The following is a 20011-nucleotide window of genomic DNA, read 5'->3' on the forward strand; positions in this document are numbered from 1 at the left end:
ATTGTTACACCATGTAGGAGCAGTATAGACCTAGTCTGTTCATTATATACATCTACATGATGTATTGTACACCCTGAAATAGACAGTATAGACTAGTCTGTTCATTATATACATCTACATGATGTATTGTTACACCATGTAGGAGCAGTATAGATCTATCTGTTCATTTATCATATACATGATGTATGTTACACCATGTAGGAGCAGTACAGACCTAGTCTTTCATTATATACATCTACATGATGTACTGTTACACCATGTAGGAGCAGTAGAGCCTAGTCATGTTCATTATATACATCTACATGATGTATTGTTACTCCATGTAGGAGCAGTATAGACCTAGTCTGTTCATATACATCTACATGATGTATTGTTTGACTCCATGTAGGAGCAGTATAGACCTAGTCTGTTCATTATATACATCTACATGATGTATTGTTACACCATGTAGGATCAGTATAGACCTAGTCTGTTCATTATCTACATCTACATGATGTATTGTTACACCTGTAGAGCAGTATAGACCTAGTCTGTTCATTATACATCTACATGATGTATTGTTACACCATGTAGGAGCAGTATAGACCTAGTCTGTTCATTATATACATCTACATGATGTATTGTTACACCATGTAGGAGCAGTATAGACCTAGTCTGTTCATTATATACATCTACATGATGTATTGTTACACCAACAAAGCAGTATAGACCTACAGTAGCTGGCTACTTATTTAGATTTGGTTTGACTGAATGAAACTGTCTTAAATGTTCTGTAGTAAAAAAAAAAAATATTCGCACTAATCAATCACCACATTCAGGTCTTTGTATGTCTCAATATAATGGTATTATTTAATTAAATCCATGTAAAATAATCTTTGTCTGAAAATAAAATCTGATCCTCAAATGCGTTTCCCTCCAGTCAGCAGACGGCGATGTGCGTCTTTCAGGCGATGCTGCAGCGTGACGTATAATCTAGTGGACGGTTCTTCATAAACAGCTCGTCAACCACCTCGGTAGCTTGCTAGCCAACATAGCCGAAAGATTCAAGATATTTATACGCTTTCGGTCTATATTACCTACTGTGTTTTAGACACACTTCTGTCGTATCTACTTGTTAACCTATTTAATTTAATATTACGTTATTTTTTATTAGTCAGCTATAGTAGCTGGCTGGTTAAGTTAGCATTAGCCTAACCGCTAATGATAGCTAGCTAGCTAACATCCCCGAACATGAGCTCCCTAAACTACTCCCCTCCTGTTAGAGAAGAGGAGGTCTGCTGGACGGAGAAAGAAGCTCTGGGGCTGAACATTGTCGTGAAAGAGGAGAAGGAAGAGGAGGATGTTACAGTAAAACAAGAAGTAGAGGGTGAGGCTGTTACAGTGAAAGAAGAAGAGAAAGACGTTTCAGTTAAACAAGAGGAAGAAGAGGATGATGCTGTTTTTGGAGTGAAGAAGGAAGGAGAGATTACTGTCACATTGGAAGATGAAGAGGAGGAGACAGGAGATCTGAGTAACACCAGTAAGTACCGCCTTCAATTAGTTTTTAACTTTGGATATTCGGAGTTGGCTCGTCAATACCTCTTCAACGGAGGGTCCTGGGATGATGACTGATATGTCTAGAATCAGACGGCGTAGAGAACAAGCTACCCCTTGTTTTCTCCGTTCCGTTTCCAAAAAGTGACTTAATATATATTTGAGAAGGGTCTATCTGCTGACCGCAGACTGGGGGGCCACGGCATGTAGTGATTTTAATGTAGTGATGTTTTACTACACACCGTGACCCCCAATAGAGCCATGTGAGAGTTGGGTTGGCTACACCAAACATTATGGATATACTGACAAGATGTCTCTCCGTCCTGACAAGGGGAGTCGTTGTCCACAAAGCTGCACTGTGGGTTGTCTCGCTCCCGCCTATCCTGTCTTTGGATTGGTGGATACATCTTATTATTGTAATCTATTGTTTATATTCTATGAGGGTTGTTGACGTCAACCGCCTGTATTCAATGGAGAGAGATGCTAAGCTACTAGCATGAATATGCATAGCGATCTGGAGACAACTCCTATAGTGTTTTATCAAAGTTGTCGGTATGTCACGTGTCCACATAACAACTTAATCATTACGAAACTTCTGTTAATCATGAACCTCACGTAGCAATAAGCCATTCCTTGTGTTGTTGACCAAATTCACACTTTCCACATGGTTGATAATTGTTTCCACTTGGATACAACCTACTGTAACCTACTGGCATGACCTAGAGAGTTACAACCTACTGTAACCTACTGGCATGACCTAGAGAGTTACAACCTACTGTAACCTACTGGCATGACCTAGAGAGATACAACCTGCTGTAACCTACTGGCATGACCTAGAGAGTTACAACCTACTGTAACCTACTGGCATGACCTAGAGAGATACAACCTACTGTAGCCTACTGGCATGACCTAGAGAGTTACAACTACTAACCTCTGCATGAGCCGTAGAGCGTTACCACCTACTTTAACCTACTGGCATGACCTAGAGAGTTACAACCTACTGTAACCTACTGGCATGACCTAGAGAGATACAACCTACTGTAACCTACTGACATGACCTAGAGAGTTACAACCTACTGTAACCTACTGGCATGACCTAGAGAGTTACAACCTACTGTAGCTTACTGGCATGACCTAGAGAGTTACAACCTACTGTAACCTACTGGCATGACCTAGAGAGATACAACCTACTGTAGTCTACTGGCATGACCTAGAGAGTTACAACCTGCTGTAACCTACTGGTATGACCTAGAGAGTTACAACCTACTGTAACCTACTGACATGACCTAGAGAGATACAACCTACTGTAACCTACTGGCATGACCTAGAGAGTTACAACCTACTGTAGCCTACTGGCATGATCTAGAGAGTTACAACCTACTGTAGCCTACTGGCATGATCTAGAGAGTTACAACCTACTGTAGCTTACTGGCATGACCTAGAGAGTTACAACCTACTGTAGCCCACTGGCATGACCTAGAGAGATACAACCTACTGTAACCTACTGGCATGACCTAGAGAGATACAACCTACTGTAACCTACTGGCATGACCTAGAGAGATACAACCTACTGTAGCCTACTGACATGACCTAGAGAGATACAACCTACTGTAGCCTACTGGCTGGCATGACTTAGAGAGATACAACCTACTGTAGCCTACTGGCATGACCTAGAGAGATACAACCTACTGTAACCTACTGGCATGACCTAGAGAGTTACAACCTACTTTAACCTACTGGCATGACCTAGAGAGTTCCAACCTACTTTAACCTACTGGCATGACCTAGAGAGTTACAACCTACTGTAACCTACTGGCATGGCCTAGAGAGATACAACCTACTGTAACCTACTGACATGACCTAGAGAGTTACAACCTACTGTAACCTACTGACATGACCTAGAGAGTTACAACCTACTGTAACCTATTGGCATGACCTAGAGAGATACAACCTACTGTAACCTACTGGCATGACCTAGAGAGATATAACCTACTGTAGTCTACTGGCATGACCTAGAGAGGTACAACCTGCTGTAACCTACTGGTATGACCTAGAGAGTTACAACCTACTGTAACCTACTGACATGACCTAGAGAGATACAACCTACTGTAACCTACTGGCATGACCTAGAGAATTACAACCTACTGTAGCTTACTGGCATGACCTAGAGAGTTACAACCTACTGTAGCCCACTGGCATGACCTAGAGAGATACAACCTACTGTAACCTACTGGCATGACCTAGAGAGATACAACCTACTGTAACCTACTGGCATGACCTAGAGAGATACAACCTACTGTAGCCTACTGACATGACCTAGAGAGATACAACTACTGTAGCCTACTGGCTGGCATGACCTAGAGAGATACAACCTACTGTAGCCTACTGGCATGACTAGAGAGATACAACCTACTGTAGCCTACTGGCATGACCTAGAGAGTTACAACCTACTGTAACCTACTGGCATGACCTAGAGAGTTACAACCTACTGTAACCTACTGGCATGACCTAGAGAGTTACAACCTACTGTAACCTACTGGCATGACCTAGAGAGATACAACCACTGGTAAACTTTTTTTCACACTTTTATGGGGTATTGTGATGTCTTTGTGAGGTATTGTCTGAAATGCAGGTGTGAATGCATGTTGTTGTATGTTCTAGGGCTGTCCCAGATATTTAAAAAAAAATGTATTTTCTTTCACCAATTGATTGGTTGAATGTTATGACGTGTATTTTTCATAGACACACCCCATGTGTTTAATAAATCAACTGTATGTGTGGACTTGAACTGATGCTTCAAGCGTTTGATTAAATAATTAACACACAATGACTTTGGGAAGCCAGAGATCAATATAACCAGAAGAAAATAACCAATTCCCGACCTGCTGCTGGCCTTTGTAAATTCTGACGTTATGCTCCTGAAGTTTCCGGTAAAATAGGCAAACATATTCCATTTCCGTTTGATGTACCAATTTATCTGACCATTTCTACCGATCTGCGTGCCAGATATGAACGAGTTACAACACCTGTTTGGCCCCTCCCCTTCCTGGGTCAGTGAAGTGAGGTATTACATTTAAGGAACAAATCCAAGCCTCACGCTCATCACCTGTGGAAGGCAGGGCTTCCAGCGAGGCGTGGATTTAATAGTATGTTGTACCTAGTTTCCCTCCTTCAGGGAAACAGTAGTTATAGTCATAACATGTGGATTTAATAGTATGTTGTACCTAGTTTCCCTCCTTCAGGGAACAGTAGTTATAGTCATAACGTTAAGCTTGTCATATGATAAACTTAAATACTGGATCTTGCTGTCGGACAGATTTTTGTATTCAGGTCCTCTGAAATGCTCTCTAACTACGTAACATTTAGTGTCTCCTTATGTTACGCTGGGAAAAACAGTTTTCATGGCACAGAAATCCTAAATCATTTCAGAGTTTGCTAAATCCAATGGTTCTAACCAAGAGTCACCTTAACTTTATTGACAACACCCAAATGGATACTGTCATTAATGTGGATCTTCAATAATTACACATAATACTTAATACTGTAGCTGTTTAGTTACAGTCACATGTTCAACTATCATCAGCTGATCCAGGAAATAATTTCCGCATGCCAGTCAAATGTGCTTCTTCATTCATTACACCGGTAAAGACAGTTATGCCGTGCTCCATGTTGGATCCAACATCTCAAACAAATTTATGTTTATAATGTGTTATTGTCTACTTGATTTACAGTAGGGTCTCATTAGTCTGTCTGGACACAGAGATACTTAGCTCATAATATGTAGAGAACTGTTCCTTGATGGATAGTCTATTGCACAACACACAGAGATATTTTTCTTTATTCAGGACATTTAGAATGACAACACATTACAGAGTAGTCTAGTGGGATTATTCACAAAATTATCTGGTGATCAGGTTATGAAATGTCATGACAAAGCCAGTTTAGTTCCCATGTTTTACCTGAAATATTAAATGATTTATAGTCCTAGGTCTATGTTGTTGTTAGGTGAAGTTATGGGTCCTACACTAGGTCTATGTTATTGTTAGGTGATGTTATGTGTCCTACAGTAGGTCTATGTTTTTGTTAGGTGATGTTATGGGTCCTACAGTAGGTCTATGTTTAAAGCATTTGATTTGGGACAATAACACAAACATTATATTAATCAGGTGATTCAAGCGAGCCTTACAATTATAATCCAAAAGTAATGTGAAATGCACTCATAAGCAACCTGTAAATGGAGGCTATTTTGCTGTCAGCCTATGAGAACTCCCCTGAGTTTTCCCCCACGGTGGTGAATTAGTGAATAGACACAGAGCTTAATGTGAGTTTCCTTGAGGAGCACTCCTGATCTTGCGATGTAATATTCAGAATACATTGTGAGAAACTAAAATCTTTGCTCATCATTTTTTGCTCCAGGCAGATATACTACATCCATATCTAGCGGGGAGGTGTCCTCATTTGCAGGGAGGTGTTTCTGCAATCAAATTGTGTATGCTTTGCCCTCGTGCTGCAATTTTAGAAACACAGAAAGGAGCCTATATTGGAGACCAAAAGTCGTCTGGCACACTGCTTAGGATTTCAGCAACTTTAATAACTTATTTCTAGTTACTACTAATGTGAAAACAAGACAAAATATGATTGTTGGTAAGTTGACTGTCTTAATGGTCAAATATTTTAACAGAAGTCAATCGTTGTACAAGTTCATGGGTATGATCTGGGCATCAAGTTTTACCTCAAATAAACAATGGATTTCTGCTGTTGTGGGCCTTTAAACCTCTTGCTTCTAGGCGTTCTGCTGGTGGAACCCCTAGCCAACAGCCAATGGGATAGCAGGGGCGCAAATACAAAACATCAAAAATCGAATAATTAAAATTTCTCAAACATACGACTATTTTACACCATTTGAAAGATACACACACTTCTCCTTAATCACACCACATTGTCCAATTTCAAAAAGGCTTTACGGTGAAAGCAAAACATTAGATTATGTTAGGCTACCACCCCAGCAAATAAACAACAACACAGCCATTTTCCAAGCAAGGGTAGCCATCCAAAAGCAGAAAACCAGCTAAAATTATGCACTAACCTTTGACGATCTTCATCAGATGACACTCCTAGGACCTTATGTTAGACAATACATTCATTTGTTGTTCTATCAGGTTCATATTTATATAAAAAAAAAACATTTTACATTGGCGCATGACGTTCAGAAAATGGGCACATCAATTTACAGAAATACTCATCATAAACGTTGACAAAATATATAACAATTAATTAACCTCTCTAGGGTAGGTGGCAGTATTTTCACATCCGGATAAAAAATGTACCCGATTTAATCTGGTTATTACTACTGCCCAGAAACTAGAATATGCATATAATTGTTTGATTTGCATAGAAAACACCCTAAAGTTTCTAAAACTGTTTGAATGGTGTCTGTGAGTATAACAGAACTCATATGGCAGGCCAAAACCTGAGAAGATTCTGTACAGGAAGTGCCCTCTCTGACCATTCTTGGCCTCTATACCCTCTTTATCGAAAACAGAGGATCTCTGCTGTAACGTGACATTTTCTAAGGCTCCCGTAGGCTCTCAGAAGGTGCCAGAATGTTGAATGATCCCTCAACAGTCCCTGGCTGAAAAACAGTAGCGCATTTGGATAGTGGTCGATCTGAGAACAATGAGACGGGCGCACGCGTGCACGTGAAGAGTCCATTTTACATTTTCAGTCTTTGAACGAAAAAGACGTCTCCCGGTCGGAATATTATCGCTATTTTACGAGAAAAATCGCATAAAAATTGATTTTAAACAGCGTTTGACATGCTTCGAAGTACGGTAATGGAATATTTTGAATTTTTTTGTCACAACATGCTTCCGCGCGTCACCGTTCGGATAGTGTCTTAAACGCAAGAACAAAACAGAGGATATTTGAACATAACTATGGATTATTTTGAACCAAAACAACATTTGTGGATGAAGTAGAAGTCCTGGGAGTGCATTCTGACGAAGAACAGCAAAGGTAATCCAATTTTTCTTATAGTAATTCTGAGTTTAGTGAACGCCAAACTTGGTGGGTGTCAAATTAGCTAGCCCGTGATGGCGAGCTATCTACTCAGAATATTGCAAAATGTGCTTTTGTCGAAAAGCTATTTTAAAATCTGACACCGCGATTGCATAAAGGAGTTCTGTATCTATAATTCTTAAAATAATTGTTATGTTTTTGGTGATCATTTATCGTGAGTAATTTAGTAAATTCACCAGAAGTTTTCGGTATGTTTGCTAGTTCTGAACGTCACATGCTAATGTAAAAAGCTGGTTTTGATATAAATATGAACTTGATTAAACAAAACATGCATGTATTGTATAACATAATGTCCTAGGAGTGTGACATTATATGCTAGCTTGAAAAATGGGTGTCTGATTATTTCTGTCTGGGTACTCTCCTGACATAATCTAATGTTTTGCTTTCGTTGTAAAGCCTTTTTGAAATTCGGACAATGTGGTTAGATAAAGGAGCGTCTTGTCTTTAAAATGGTGTAAAATAGTCATATGTTTGAGAAATTGAAGTAATAGCATTTTTAAGGTATTTGAATATCGCGCCACTCGATTCCACTGGCTGTTGACTAGGTGGGACGATTTCGTCCCACATACCCTAGAGAGGTTAAAGAATTATAGATAAACTACTCCTTTACGCAGCCGCTTTGTCAGATTTCAAAATAACTTTACGGAGAAAGCACATTGTTCAATATTCTGAGTACTGAGCCACATCATCAATCCAAGCTATACAGCTATACCGTCCAGCCACGGCATCCACAAAACTCTGAAATATGTTTAAAATATTTTCTTACCTTTGCTGATCTTTGGCTGAATGCACTCGGAAGGACTCCCACTTCCACAGAAATGGTAATTTGTTCGATAAAGCCCATCATTTATGTCGAAATAAATCTGTTTTGATGGTGCGTCCAGATCACCATTCCAAAATGCATGAAGCGCGTCTATCCACCGTCGACGAAAAGTTATAATGTTCACTCAGCGTTTGTAGAAACATGTCAAACCATGTTCACAATCAATCTTTAGGGTGTTTTTAACGTAGAATTTCGATAATATTTCAGCCGGACAATAGCAGTTTCATTTCAGAAGAAAAAGAAAAATGGCTAACCCTTCGTGAAAACGCGCGAGGTAAGTCAGTGACCCCAGCGAGACCACTTACTGTTCCGGGTATTATTCAATCAAATTGCATTGTAGAAGCCTCAAACAAGGTTCTAATGACTGTTGACATCTAGTGGAAGCCTTAGGAAGTGCAAGTTGTAGTTTGGATAGAACATAATTTGAAATGACTACAACCCTGAGTGCCCACTTCCTGGCTGGATACCTCTCAGGTTTTTGCCTGCCATATGAGTTCTGTTATACTCATAGACATCATTCAAACAGTTTTATAAACTTTAGAGTGTTTTCTATCCAAATCTACTAATAATATGTAAATATTTGACTCTGGACCCGAATAGTAGGCTGTTTCATTTGGGTACGTTTTTCATCCGGCCGTGAAAATACTACCCCCTATAGCGAACAGGTTAACCGTCTGTCTGATTTTGTCATTCACACAGGAGAGAGGCGGGACAGTCGTGGATCCTCTGGGGAGCCTCAACAACATCATGATGCTGACGAGGCAGAGAAGAGTCTCTCCAGATCAGAACACCTCAGGAAACACCAGCAGAGACCCACAAGGAAGATATCTCACTGCTGCTCTGACTGTGGGAAGAGATTCACCTCATCAGGCATTAAAATTCATCAGAGAATCCACACAGGAGAGAAATCTTTTAGCTGTACTCAATGTGGGATGAGTTTTACTGACTCTAGCAGTCTGACTAAACACCAGAGAATACACACAGGAGAGAAACCTTATAGCTGTGGTCAATGTGAGAAAAGTTTTGGTCAATCTAGCCATCTGACAGTGCACCAGAGAAGACACACAGGAGAGAAACCTTATAGCTGTACTCAATGTGGGAAGAGTTTTGTTCAATCTAGCCAGCTCTCATTACACAAGAGAACACACACAGGAGAGAAACCTTATAGCTGTGATCAATGTGGGAAAAGTTTTTCTAACTCTAGCAGTCTGACTCTACACCAGAGAATACACACAGGAGAAAAACCTTATAGCTGTGGTCAATGTGGGAAGAGTTTTGTTCAATTTGGCCAGCTGACTCGACACCAGAGAATACACACAGGAGAGAAATTGTATAGCTGTGATAAATGTGGGAAGAGTTTTACTAACTCTAGCAGTCTTACTAAACACCAGAGAATACACACAGGAGAAAAATCTTATAGCTGTGGTCAATGTGGGAAGATGTGCCGGCCGCCCAACAACCTGCCCACTTGACCCTATCCCCTCCTCTCTTCTCCAGACCATTTCCGGAGACCTTCTCCCCTACCTCACCTCGCTCATGAACTCATCCTTGACAACTGGCTACGTCCCTTCCGTCTTCAAGAGAGTGAGAGTTGCACCCCTTCTCAAAAAACCTACACTCGATCCCTCCGATGTCAACAACTACAGACCAGTATCCCTTCTTTCTTTTCTCTCCAAAACTCTTGAGCGTGCCGTCCTTGGCCAGCTCTCTTGCTATCTCTCTCAGAATGACCTTCTTGATCCAAATCAGTCAGGTTTCAAGACTGGTCATTCAACTGAGACTGCTTATCTCTGTGTCACGGCGGCTCTCTGCACTGCTAAACGCTAACTCTCTCTCCTCTGCGCTCATCCTTCTAGACCTATCTGCTGCCTTTGATACTGTGAACCATCAGATCCTCCTCTCCACCCTCTCCGAGTTGGGCATCTCCGGCGCGGCTCACTCTTGGATTGCGTCCTACCTGACAGGTCGCTCTTACCAGGTGGCGTGGCGAGAATCCGTCTCCGCACCACGTGCTCTCACCACTGGTGTCCCCCAGGGCTCAGTTCTAGGCCCTCTCCTATTCTCGCTATACACCAAGTCACTTGGCTCTGTCATATCCTCACATGGTCTCTCCTATCATTGCTATGCAGACAACATACAATTAATCTTCTCCTTTCCCCCTTTTGATAACCAGGTGGCGAATCGCATCTCTGCATGTCTTGCAGACATATCAGTGTGGATGACGGATCACCACCTCAAGCTAAACCTCGGCAAGACGGAGCTGCTCTTCCTCCCGGGGAAGGACTGCCCTTTCCATGATCTCGCCATCACGGTTGACAACTCCATTGTGTCCTCCTCCCAGAGTGCTAAGAGCCTTGGCGTGACCCTGGACAACACCCTGTCGTTCTCTGCTAACATCAAGGCTGTGACCCGATCCTGTAGGTTCATGCTCTACAACATTCGCAGAATACGACCCTGCCTTACACAGGAAGCGGCGCAGGTCCTAATCCAGGCACTTGTCACCTCCCGTCTGGATTACTGCAACTCGCTGTTGGCGGGGCTCCCTGCCTGTGCCATTAAACCCCTACAACTCATCCAGAATGCCGCAGCCCGTCTGGTGTTCAACCTTCCCAAGTTCTCTCACATCACCCCGCTCCTCCGCACACTCCACTGGCTTTCAGTTGAAGCTCGCATCTGTTACAAGACCATGGTGCTTGCCTACGGAGCTGTGAGGGGAACGGCACCTCCGTACCTTCAGGCTCTGATCAGGCCCTACACCCAAACAAGGGCACTGCGTTCATCCACCTCTGGCCTGCTGGCCCCCCTACCTCTGCGGAAGCACAGTTCCCGCTCAGCCCAGTCAAAACTGTTCGCTGCTCTGGCACCCCAATGGTGGAACAAGCTCCCTCACGACGCCAGGACGGCGGAGTCAATCACCACCTTCCGGAGACATCTGAAACCCCACCTCTTTAAGGAATACCTGGGATAGGATAAAGTAATCCTTCTAACCCCCCCCCCCAAAAAAAGATATAGATGTACTATTGTAAAGTGGTTGTTCCACTGGATATCATAAGGTGAATGCACCAATTTGTAAGTCGCTCTGGATAAGAGCGTCTGCTAAATGACGTAAATGTAAAATGTAAATGTAGTGGCACCACAAATGGGAATTCATATTTACAAAACAATTTACCAAACAAAACACATTACAAAATTGCAACATTTCTGCAGACATGTCAGACCATAATAAATAGTACATTTACTTTGTATAGTGCTTTTCATGACGTTTAAAAACAAATAATAATAATGATGTACAATAAAAACAACATTAAAAATGCATCATAGGTAAACTAACAATATTGTAGACTTGGTGCTAAATACAGATTTTTCAGCTTTAGTGTGTATATTGTATAAGTTTGTATAAGTTTGCCATCTTTATGACCGGCCCTGTTAACTTCACCCCAACTTCTCTGATCCCCAGAACACAGTAACTTAACAACATAAGTGTTTTTCTGACATTTTTGGGAAATTTAAGGGAAAATAAAAAATACAGCCGTAGCAGAGCCCCAAGTCCCATGGGGACGTCCTCGAGGGCCTGGATGTTCTCCCCATCAAAGGCCAACGGGATTTCACTCTCATGGTGAAATGGATTTCTGCCGATGTGCAGTAAAGGAGTGAAGAGCTGTTAAATCTGTGTCAACAAAAGTAAGAAAAGATTAATATACATACAATTAACATAACAAATGTTCAGCTGTAGTTTTATATAAGTATGCACACCTATGTTTATGAAGAAACAGATGATTGGTGCATAGACATACCTTGTCACGGACATAAAGGCCACTCGGGTCCTCATTGAAGAGGTAGGGCAAGAGCAGGATCGCTGCTGTGGTCTCCAGTCCTAGTAAAGTAAAGCAATGATCTTACTACACTTGCTCATTTCATTACAAAATACATTAGAGAAAAGGAGGGAATAAGAGCAGATTCCTCTTCTGTATTGTCCTTCAGGGACTGTCAAAATAGCAGGATGATGTCCTCACCCCTGCCTCGCCTCTCTACCTCTGATAGTCCTTGAATTCTCTTTTTGTCTATATCCATTCCATGGACTTGATTCATTTCTGAGAAGATCTGAAAAGATAATTTGCACAGATTTGTATGCAAATAGATTTCAGTTTGTATTGACTGCTATGTAGGTAAAATGTACACTTCAAATGCAGCTGTCCTACAACATATCTGTACCTTCTTCTTGATCCCAATTGCATTGTGTCCATGTTCTGTCCTATAAGAATTTCAAAGGAAGAGTAAATGTGTCAAAGAATAGTCTTACAAGCATTAATTAAAACATATATACATATATTAAATAAATATTGAAAGATAAATGGCATCGACATACAATTGAATGTAAAATAGAAGAACATATTGGAGAAAGCACTAGCCAATACAGTACTGCCATACAGTAACAGTACTGCCATACAGGCATAATATCACATTTCAAGATATCTTTGTACACAAATTGTTCAATATTTTATCAGGCTGACTTGAAAGATTATACGCAACATTTTGCTGCGTGGCAATACTGTGTTTGGATTCTGAAGGGAATTTATACAAAAGAGGTAGTCTAGACACTGTATTAATACCATTATGCATTTGAATCCCATCTACAGCTACCATCTAAGATATTAATTTCCCTCCACAAGGGGGCGGACATGTAACGTTTCCAAAATGGGATAGTATTGTACATGTAACGTTTCCAAAATGGGATAGTATTGTACATGTAACGTTTCCAAAATGGGATAGTATTGTACATGTAACGTTTCCAAAATGGGATAGTATTGTACATGCAACGTTTCCAAAATGGGATAGTATTGTACATGTAACGTTTCCAAAATGGGATAGTATTGTCCATGTAACGTTTCCAAAATGGGATAGTATTGTCATGCCCCCTTGTGAGTTAATAGTATTGCATGCTGTAGCAGGTTATATAAAGAGGAAGACCTCCATTGACGATTCAGTTCGTTGTAACATCTCGTCTGGACAGGTCACCGTCCTTAGTTAGTTAGTTAGTTAGTTAGTTAGTTAGTTAGTTAGTTAGTTAGCGAAGCTAACGTTAGCTAGTTCATTATCACAAAAGTGAGAACTGCTCTAGATTGGAAACTTACGTTAATGAGTGTAAAGCCATGTTGGCTTTATGGAAACGATATACAATATATGGGAAAGAATATAGTTGAGGAAATAATCCAAACCTAGTTGTGCCTAGTTAGGACAAAACGTTAGCTAGCTAGCTAACGGTACTGTACTGTAGCTCATACAACGCCGACGGTCAAACCCGGCTTTCTAATATTTACGTTCATTAACTATAGTAACGTTATGGAAGATATTCACAGAAAACCATCATTGTCTTCGTTATTCATTATTAGTATGTTATATTATTATAATAAATGATTTCGAGACATATTCAGAGCCAAACATCAACCCAACTTAACCTTTTTAACTGTTGTCGCATCCAAACTTGTCACCATCGTTTTCAGTTGTAATTGTGAAGTTCCCGGAAGAAGTCCAGCAACAACGGAGGTTCCTCGATGAACCCACCTTCTAACAAGTTCTTTGAAGAACCTTTTGGGGCTATTTTTCATTGACCAAGAACCCTACGGTTCTTAGGGGATCTGAGAACAACTCCAGTTGAACCCTTCATTTTTAGAGTGTAGTCGGCTCTATTTACTCTCAGATTCAAACATGATGATTAGTATCAACGATCAAGTCAGCTGCTGCTGCTCCAATACAGTATGAGGTGAGACGGTGAACTGATGTTGAACTGGGCAGTCAGCTGCTGCTGCTCCAATACAGTATGAGGTGAGACGGTAAACTGATGTTGAACTGGGCAGTCATTCATTCATTCTGTACTATGAGTCTGGTCTAACATTGTTACTGCACATTGTGGTGGAAATTATAACCAATCAGGAGAGACTTTGTCATTTCTTCAAACAATCAACCTTTATTTGATAAGAATTGCAATCATGTAGCTGGTCAGCCCTACACTCTGAGGTGGAAGGCCGAGAGCTCGATGACACAAGGAGTTCAGAAGCCTTATATAGTCAAACTATCTTGTGCATATAGAAAACACGTGATCTTGGTATGTGTACATGTGTGGAGAACGAGACACAGACTAACTGGGAATTGGTCGTCTTGTTCTGTAGCAACAGCTAGTTATTCTAGTTTTCTAGTGAGGTGTCAAAACAACAGGAAATCACTCTAGACACAGTTCCTCTGAAGTAGATCAACGGTTCCCTGAATTGGGCCAAGCAAGCGCCTTTGGCCTGTCTGCCCAGAGGGTGTGTGGTTGCACCCACACAAACATACACATAAACTTCTCAACCTTAAAGAGATCCTTCAACACATTAGAAGTCATAAACTTAAAGAGGTTAACATAGATGTTTCCCTCACAGCATTGCACAGTTATAAATCAGATCCAGCTTGAACTGTGTGATGTAGTAGGGAGTTGTAGTTTCTCTAGAGATAATTCAGACCCAGACTGAACTGTGTGGTGTAGTAGGGAGTTGTAGTTTCTCTAGAGATAAATCAGACCCAGACTGAACTGTGTGATGTAGTAGAGTTGTAGTTTCTCTAGAGATAAATCAAACCCAGGCTGAACTGTGTGATGTAGTTTCCAACAGGCCAATATTATACATAGTTTGGCGCAAAGAACGTTGTAATTAACTACAATGACCATAATCCACTGCATGCCTACTTGTCTTGTCTGTGTTTCTTTTACACCTGTGTTAAGTTCTAAATAAAGAGTAAAAACTCAGACGATGAGTAAAGCTCAAACCAAGTTTATTCACCCACTGAGTCACAGCTGCATAAGACCAAGACATATTCACACAAGCTGCTGGTATTTAACCCTTTATGCTGAGTCTCCTCCTTACTGGTATTAACCCTTTATGCTGAGTCTCCTCCTTACTGGTATTAACCCTTTATGCTGAGTCTCCTCCTTACTGGTATTAACCCTTTATGCTGAGTCTCCTCCTTACTGGTATTAACCCTTTATGCTGAGTCTCCTCCTTACTGGTATTAACCCTTTATGCTGAGTCTCCTCCTTACTGGTATTTAACCCTTTATGCTGAGTCTCCTCCTTACTGGTATTAACCCTTTATGCTGAGTTTCCTCCATACTGGTATTAACCCTTTATGCTGAGTCTCCTCCTTACTGGTATTTAACCCTTTATGCTGAGTCTCCTCCTTACTGGTATTAACCCTTTATGCTGAGTCTCCTCCTTACTGGTATTAACCCTTTATGCTGAGTCTCCTCCTTACTGGTATTAACCCTTTATGCTGAGTCTCCTCCTTACTGGTATTAACCCTTTATGCTGAGTCTCCTCCTTACTGGTATTAACCCTTTATGCTGAGTCTCCTCCTTACTGGTATTTAACCCTTTATGCTGAGTCTCCTCCTTACTGGTATTTAACCCTTTATGCTGAGTCTCCTCCTTACTGGTATTTAACCCTTTATGCTGAGTCTCCTCCTTACTGGTATTTAACCCTTTATGCTGAGTCTCCTCCTTACTGGTATTTAACCCTTTATGCTGAGTCTCCTCCTTACTGGTATTTAACCCTTTATGCTGAGTCTCCTCCTTACTGGTATTAACCCTTTATGCTGAGTCCCCTCCTTACTGGTATTTAACCCTTTATGCTGAGTCTCCTCCTTACTGGTATTAACCCTTTATGCTGAGTCTCCTCCTTACTGGTATTAACCCTTTATGCTGAGTCTCCTCCTTACTGGTATTAACCCTTTATGCTGAGTCTCCTCCTTACTGGTATTAACCCTTTATGCTGAGTCTCCTCCTTACTGGTATTAACCCTTTATGCTGAGTCTCCTCCTTACTGGTATTAACCCTTTATGCTGAGTCTCCTCCTTACTGGTATTAACCCTTTATGCTGAGTCTCCTCCTTACTGGTATTAACCCTTTATGCCGAGTCTCCTCCTTACTGGTATTAACCCTTTATGCTGAGTCTCCTCCTTACTGGTATTTAACCCTTTATGCTGAGTCTCCTCCTTACTGGTATTAACCCTTTATGCTGAGTCTCCTCCTTACTGGTATTAACCCTTTATGCTGAGTCTCCTCCTTACTGGTATTTAACCCTTTATGCTGAGTCTCCTCCTTACTGGTATTAACCCTTTATGCTGAGTCTCCTCCTTACTGGTATTAACCCTTTATCCTGAGTCTCCTGTTTACTGGTATTTAACCCTTTATGCTGAGTCTCCTCCTTACTGGTATTAACCCTTTATGCTGAGTCTCCTCCTTACTGGTATTAACCCTTTATGCTGAGTCTCCTCCTTTATGCTGAGTCTCCTCCTTACTGGTATTTAACCCTTTATGCTGAGTCTCCTCCTTACTGGTATTTAACCCTTTATGCTGAGTCTCCTCCTTACTGGTATTTAACCCTTTATGCTGAGTCTCCTCCTTACTGGTATTAACCCTTTATGCTGAGTCTCCTCCTTACTGGTATTAACCCTTTATGCTGAGTCTCCTCCTTACTGGTATTTAACCCTTTATGCTGAGTCTCCTCCTTACTGGTATTAACCCTTTATGCTGAGTCTCCTCCTTACTGGTATTAACCCTTTATGCTGAGTCTCCTCCTTACTGGTATTTAACCCTTTATGCTGAGTCTCCTCCTTACTGGTATTAACCCTTTATGCTGAGTCTCCTCCTTACGGTTATTTAACCCTTTATGCTGAGTCTCCTCCTTACTGGTATTAACCCTTTATGCTGAGTCTCCTCCTTACTGGTATTTAACCCTTTATGCTGAGTCTCCTCCTTACGGTTATTTAACCCTTTATGCTGAGTCTCCTCCTTACTGGTATTAACCCTTTATGCTGAGTCTCCTCCTTACTGGTATTAACCCTTTATGCTTAGTCTCCTCCTTACTGGTATTAACCCTTTATGCTGAGTCTCCTCCTTACTGGTATTTAACCCTTTATGCTGAGTCTCCTCCTTACTGGTATTAACCCTTTAAGCTGAGTCTCCTCCTTACTGGTATTAACCCTTTATGCTGAGTCTCCTCCTTACTGGTATTAACCCTTTATGCTGAGTCTCCTCCTTACTGGTATTTAACCCTTTATGCTGAGTCTCCTCCTTACTGGTATTAACCCTTTATGCTGAGTCTCCTCCTTTATGCTGAGTCTCCTCCTTACACCTCTGTTGCTAGGCAGAACTTTAGTGATATCAGTTCTTCCTCACTTCATCTGACCTGACCTCGGCCTAAATTCCTCACTCCTCCCCACCTCACGGCTGTCCTGTTGACTTGTTCCAGACTGTGGCCCTTCTCCTCCCCACCTCACGGCTGTCCTGTTGACTTGTACCAGACTGTGGCCCTTCTCCTCCCCACCTCACGGCTGTCCTGTTGACTTGTACCAGACTGTGGCCGCTCTCCTCCCCACCTCACGGCTGTCCTGTTGACTTGTTCCAGACTGTGGCCCTTCTCCTCCCCACCTCACAGCTGTCCTGTTGACTTGTTCCAGACTGTGGCCCTTCTCCTCCCCACCTCACGGCTGTCCTGTTGACTTGTTCCAGACTGTGGCCCTTCTCCTCCCCACCTCACGGCTGTCCTGTTGACTTGTTCCAGACTGTGGCCCTTCTCCTCCCCACCTCACGGCTGTCCTGTTGACTTGTACCAGACTGTGGCCCTTCTCCTCCCCACCTCACGGCTGTCCTGTTGATTTGTACCAGACTGTGGCCGCTCTCCTCCCCACCTCACGGCTGTCCTGTTGACTTGTACCAGATTCTGGCCCTTCTCCTCCCCACCTCACGGCTGTCCTGTTGACTTGTTCCAGACTGTGGCCCTTCTCCTCCCCACCTCACGGCTGTCCTGTTGACTTGTACCAGATTCTGGCCCTTCTCCTCCCCACCTCACGGCTGTCCTGTTGACTTGTTCCAGACTGTGGCCCTTGTCCTCCCCACCTCACGGATGTCCTGTTGACTTGTTCCAGACTGTGGCCCTTGTCCTCCCCACCTCACGGATGTCCTGTTGACTTGTACCAGATTCTGGCCCTTCTCCTTCCATAGGATCCCTGACGTCTAACAATAACACATTCTGACAGAATGTAAACGTTCTACATTCCCTTCTCTCAAGCAGTGACATGAATAAGGATATTTCATATTTTCATGTTCAGAAGTCAGAACTCATCACCTGCTATGTAAAAGAGACAGAAGAATGCACAATGGTCAATGCTATCCGGGATCCTTGGAACATCCCTACCCTAAACCCTAACCTTAACCCCCACCCTAACCATTTTAAATGTCAACTTCAACGGGCTAGGGACGTCCCAAGGATGTATCTCTACCTGAAAATACATGATCTAAGTGATTGATAGTTGGTATTCAGCAGTCATAAAGCCTAATTTACTTTAATGAACTACTAAAATAGTGATTTTGTCAGACAGCAGCTCTACACTTTATTGACTGACTGATCCATTCATCCTTCCATCGCTCCTCAGCCTTCCTCTCCTCTGAAGACCCAGTGAGGGTGGAGCTCAGTCAGAGAGCTGTTGAGGGACTGGTTAGGAAGAACACTTCTACAGCCAGAGAGGTGAGAGGTCACACATGGTTTATATGGTAGATATTTATGTTCCCTTAGCGGTTCATCACCTCAGCTAAAGGGAATATGTTCCATCATCTATGTTTATTTACATTAGTGCAAATGGTCCACTGATATTGGTGTAATTTCTCACCCCTTTTGGCTGTATGAAAGTTAATTTCCCCTCAGGCACACACATTTGTTCTTTGTTATTATGAAGGTAATTTGTGTCAAATACTTTTCCCCACTCATTCACCCCATCTCTTTACATTGCTTATACTTATTATACTTACTTATTGCCAGCAGCATACCACCCTGCATCCAACTGCTGGCTTGCTTCTGATGCTAAGCAAGGTTGGTCCTGGTCAGTCCCTGGATGGGAGACCAGATGCTGCTGGAAGTGGTATTGGAGGGCCAGTAGGAGGCACTCTTTCCTCTGGTCTAAAAAATATCCCAATGCCCCAGGGCAGTGATTGGGGACACTGCCCTGTGTAGGGTGCCGTCTTTCGGATGGGACGTTAAACGGGTGTCCTGACTCTCTGAGGTCATTAAAGATCCCATTGCACTTATTGTAAGAGTAGGGGTGTTAACCCTGGTGTCCTGGCTAAATTCCCAATCTGGCACTCATACCATCACGGCTGTCTAATCATCCCCAGCTTACAATTGGCTCATTCATCCCCCTCCTCTCCCCTGAAACTATTCCCCAGGTCGTTGCTGTAAATGAGAATGTGTTCTCAGTCAACTTACCTGGTTAAATAACGGTAAAATAAATAAAATTAAAAAATTAAAAAATTCGGTGGCCTGACTGCATCCAGACTATGTCAAAGGCACATCCTGGTAGATCTGAACCTAATGCAGTTTAGAGTGATCGGATGACAGATGTCACATTTAGGTGCCAGGTGTAACTGAGGCTGTAGATGCTCCATATCCATTACTTTGAGTGTTTTATATAATATGACTAAATGTGTTTCTGTGTTGCTGGGACAGTTAATAAATGGAACTGCAAGGCCACAGAACATGACATAAGCAGAGCT

The sequence above is a fragment of the Salmo trutta genome, unplaced genomic scaffold (assembly GCF_901001165.1).
Source record: "Salmo trutta unplaced genomic scaffold, fSalTru1.1, whole genome shotgun sequence".
NCBI classification, from domain to species: domain Eukaryota; kingdom Metazoa; phylum Chordata; class Actinopteri; order Salmoniformes; family Salmonidae; genus Salmo; species Salmo trutta.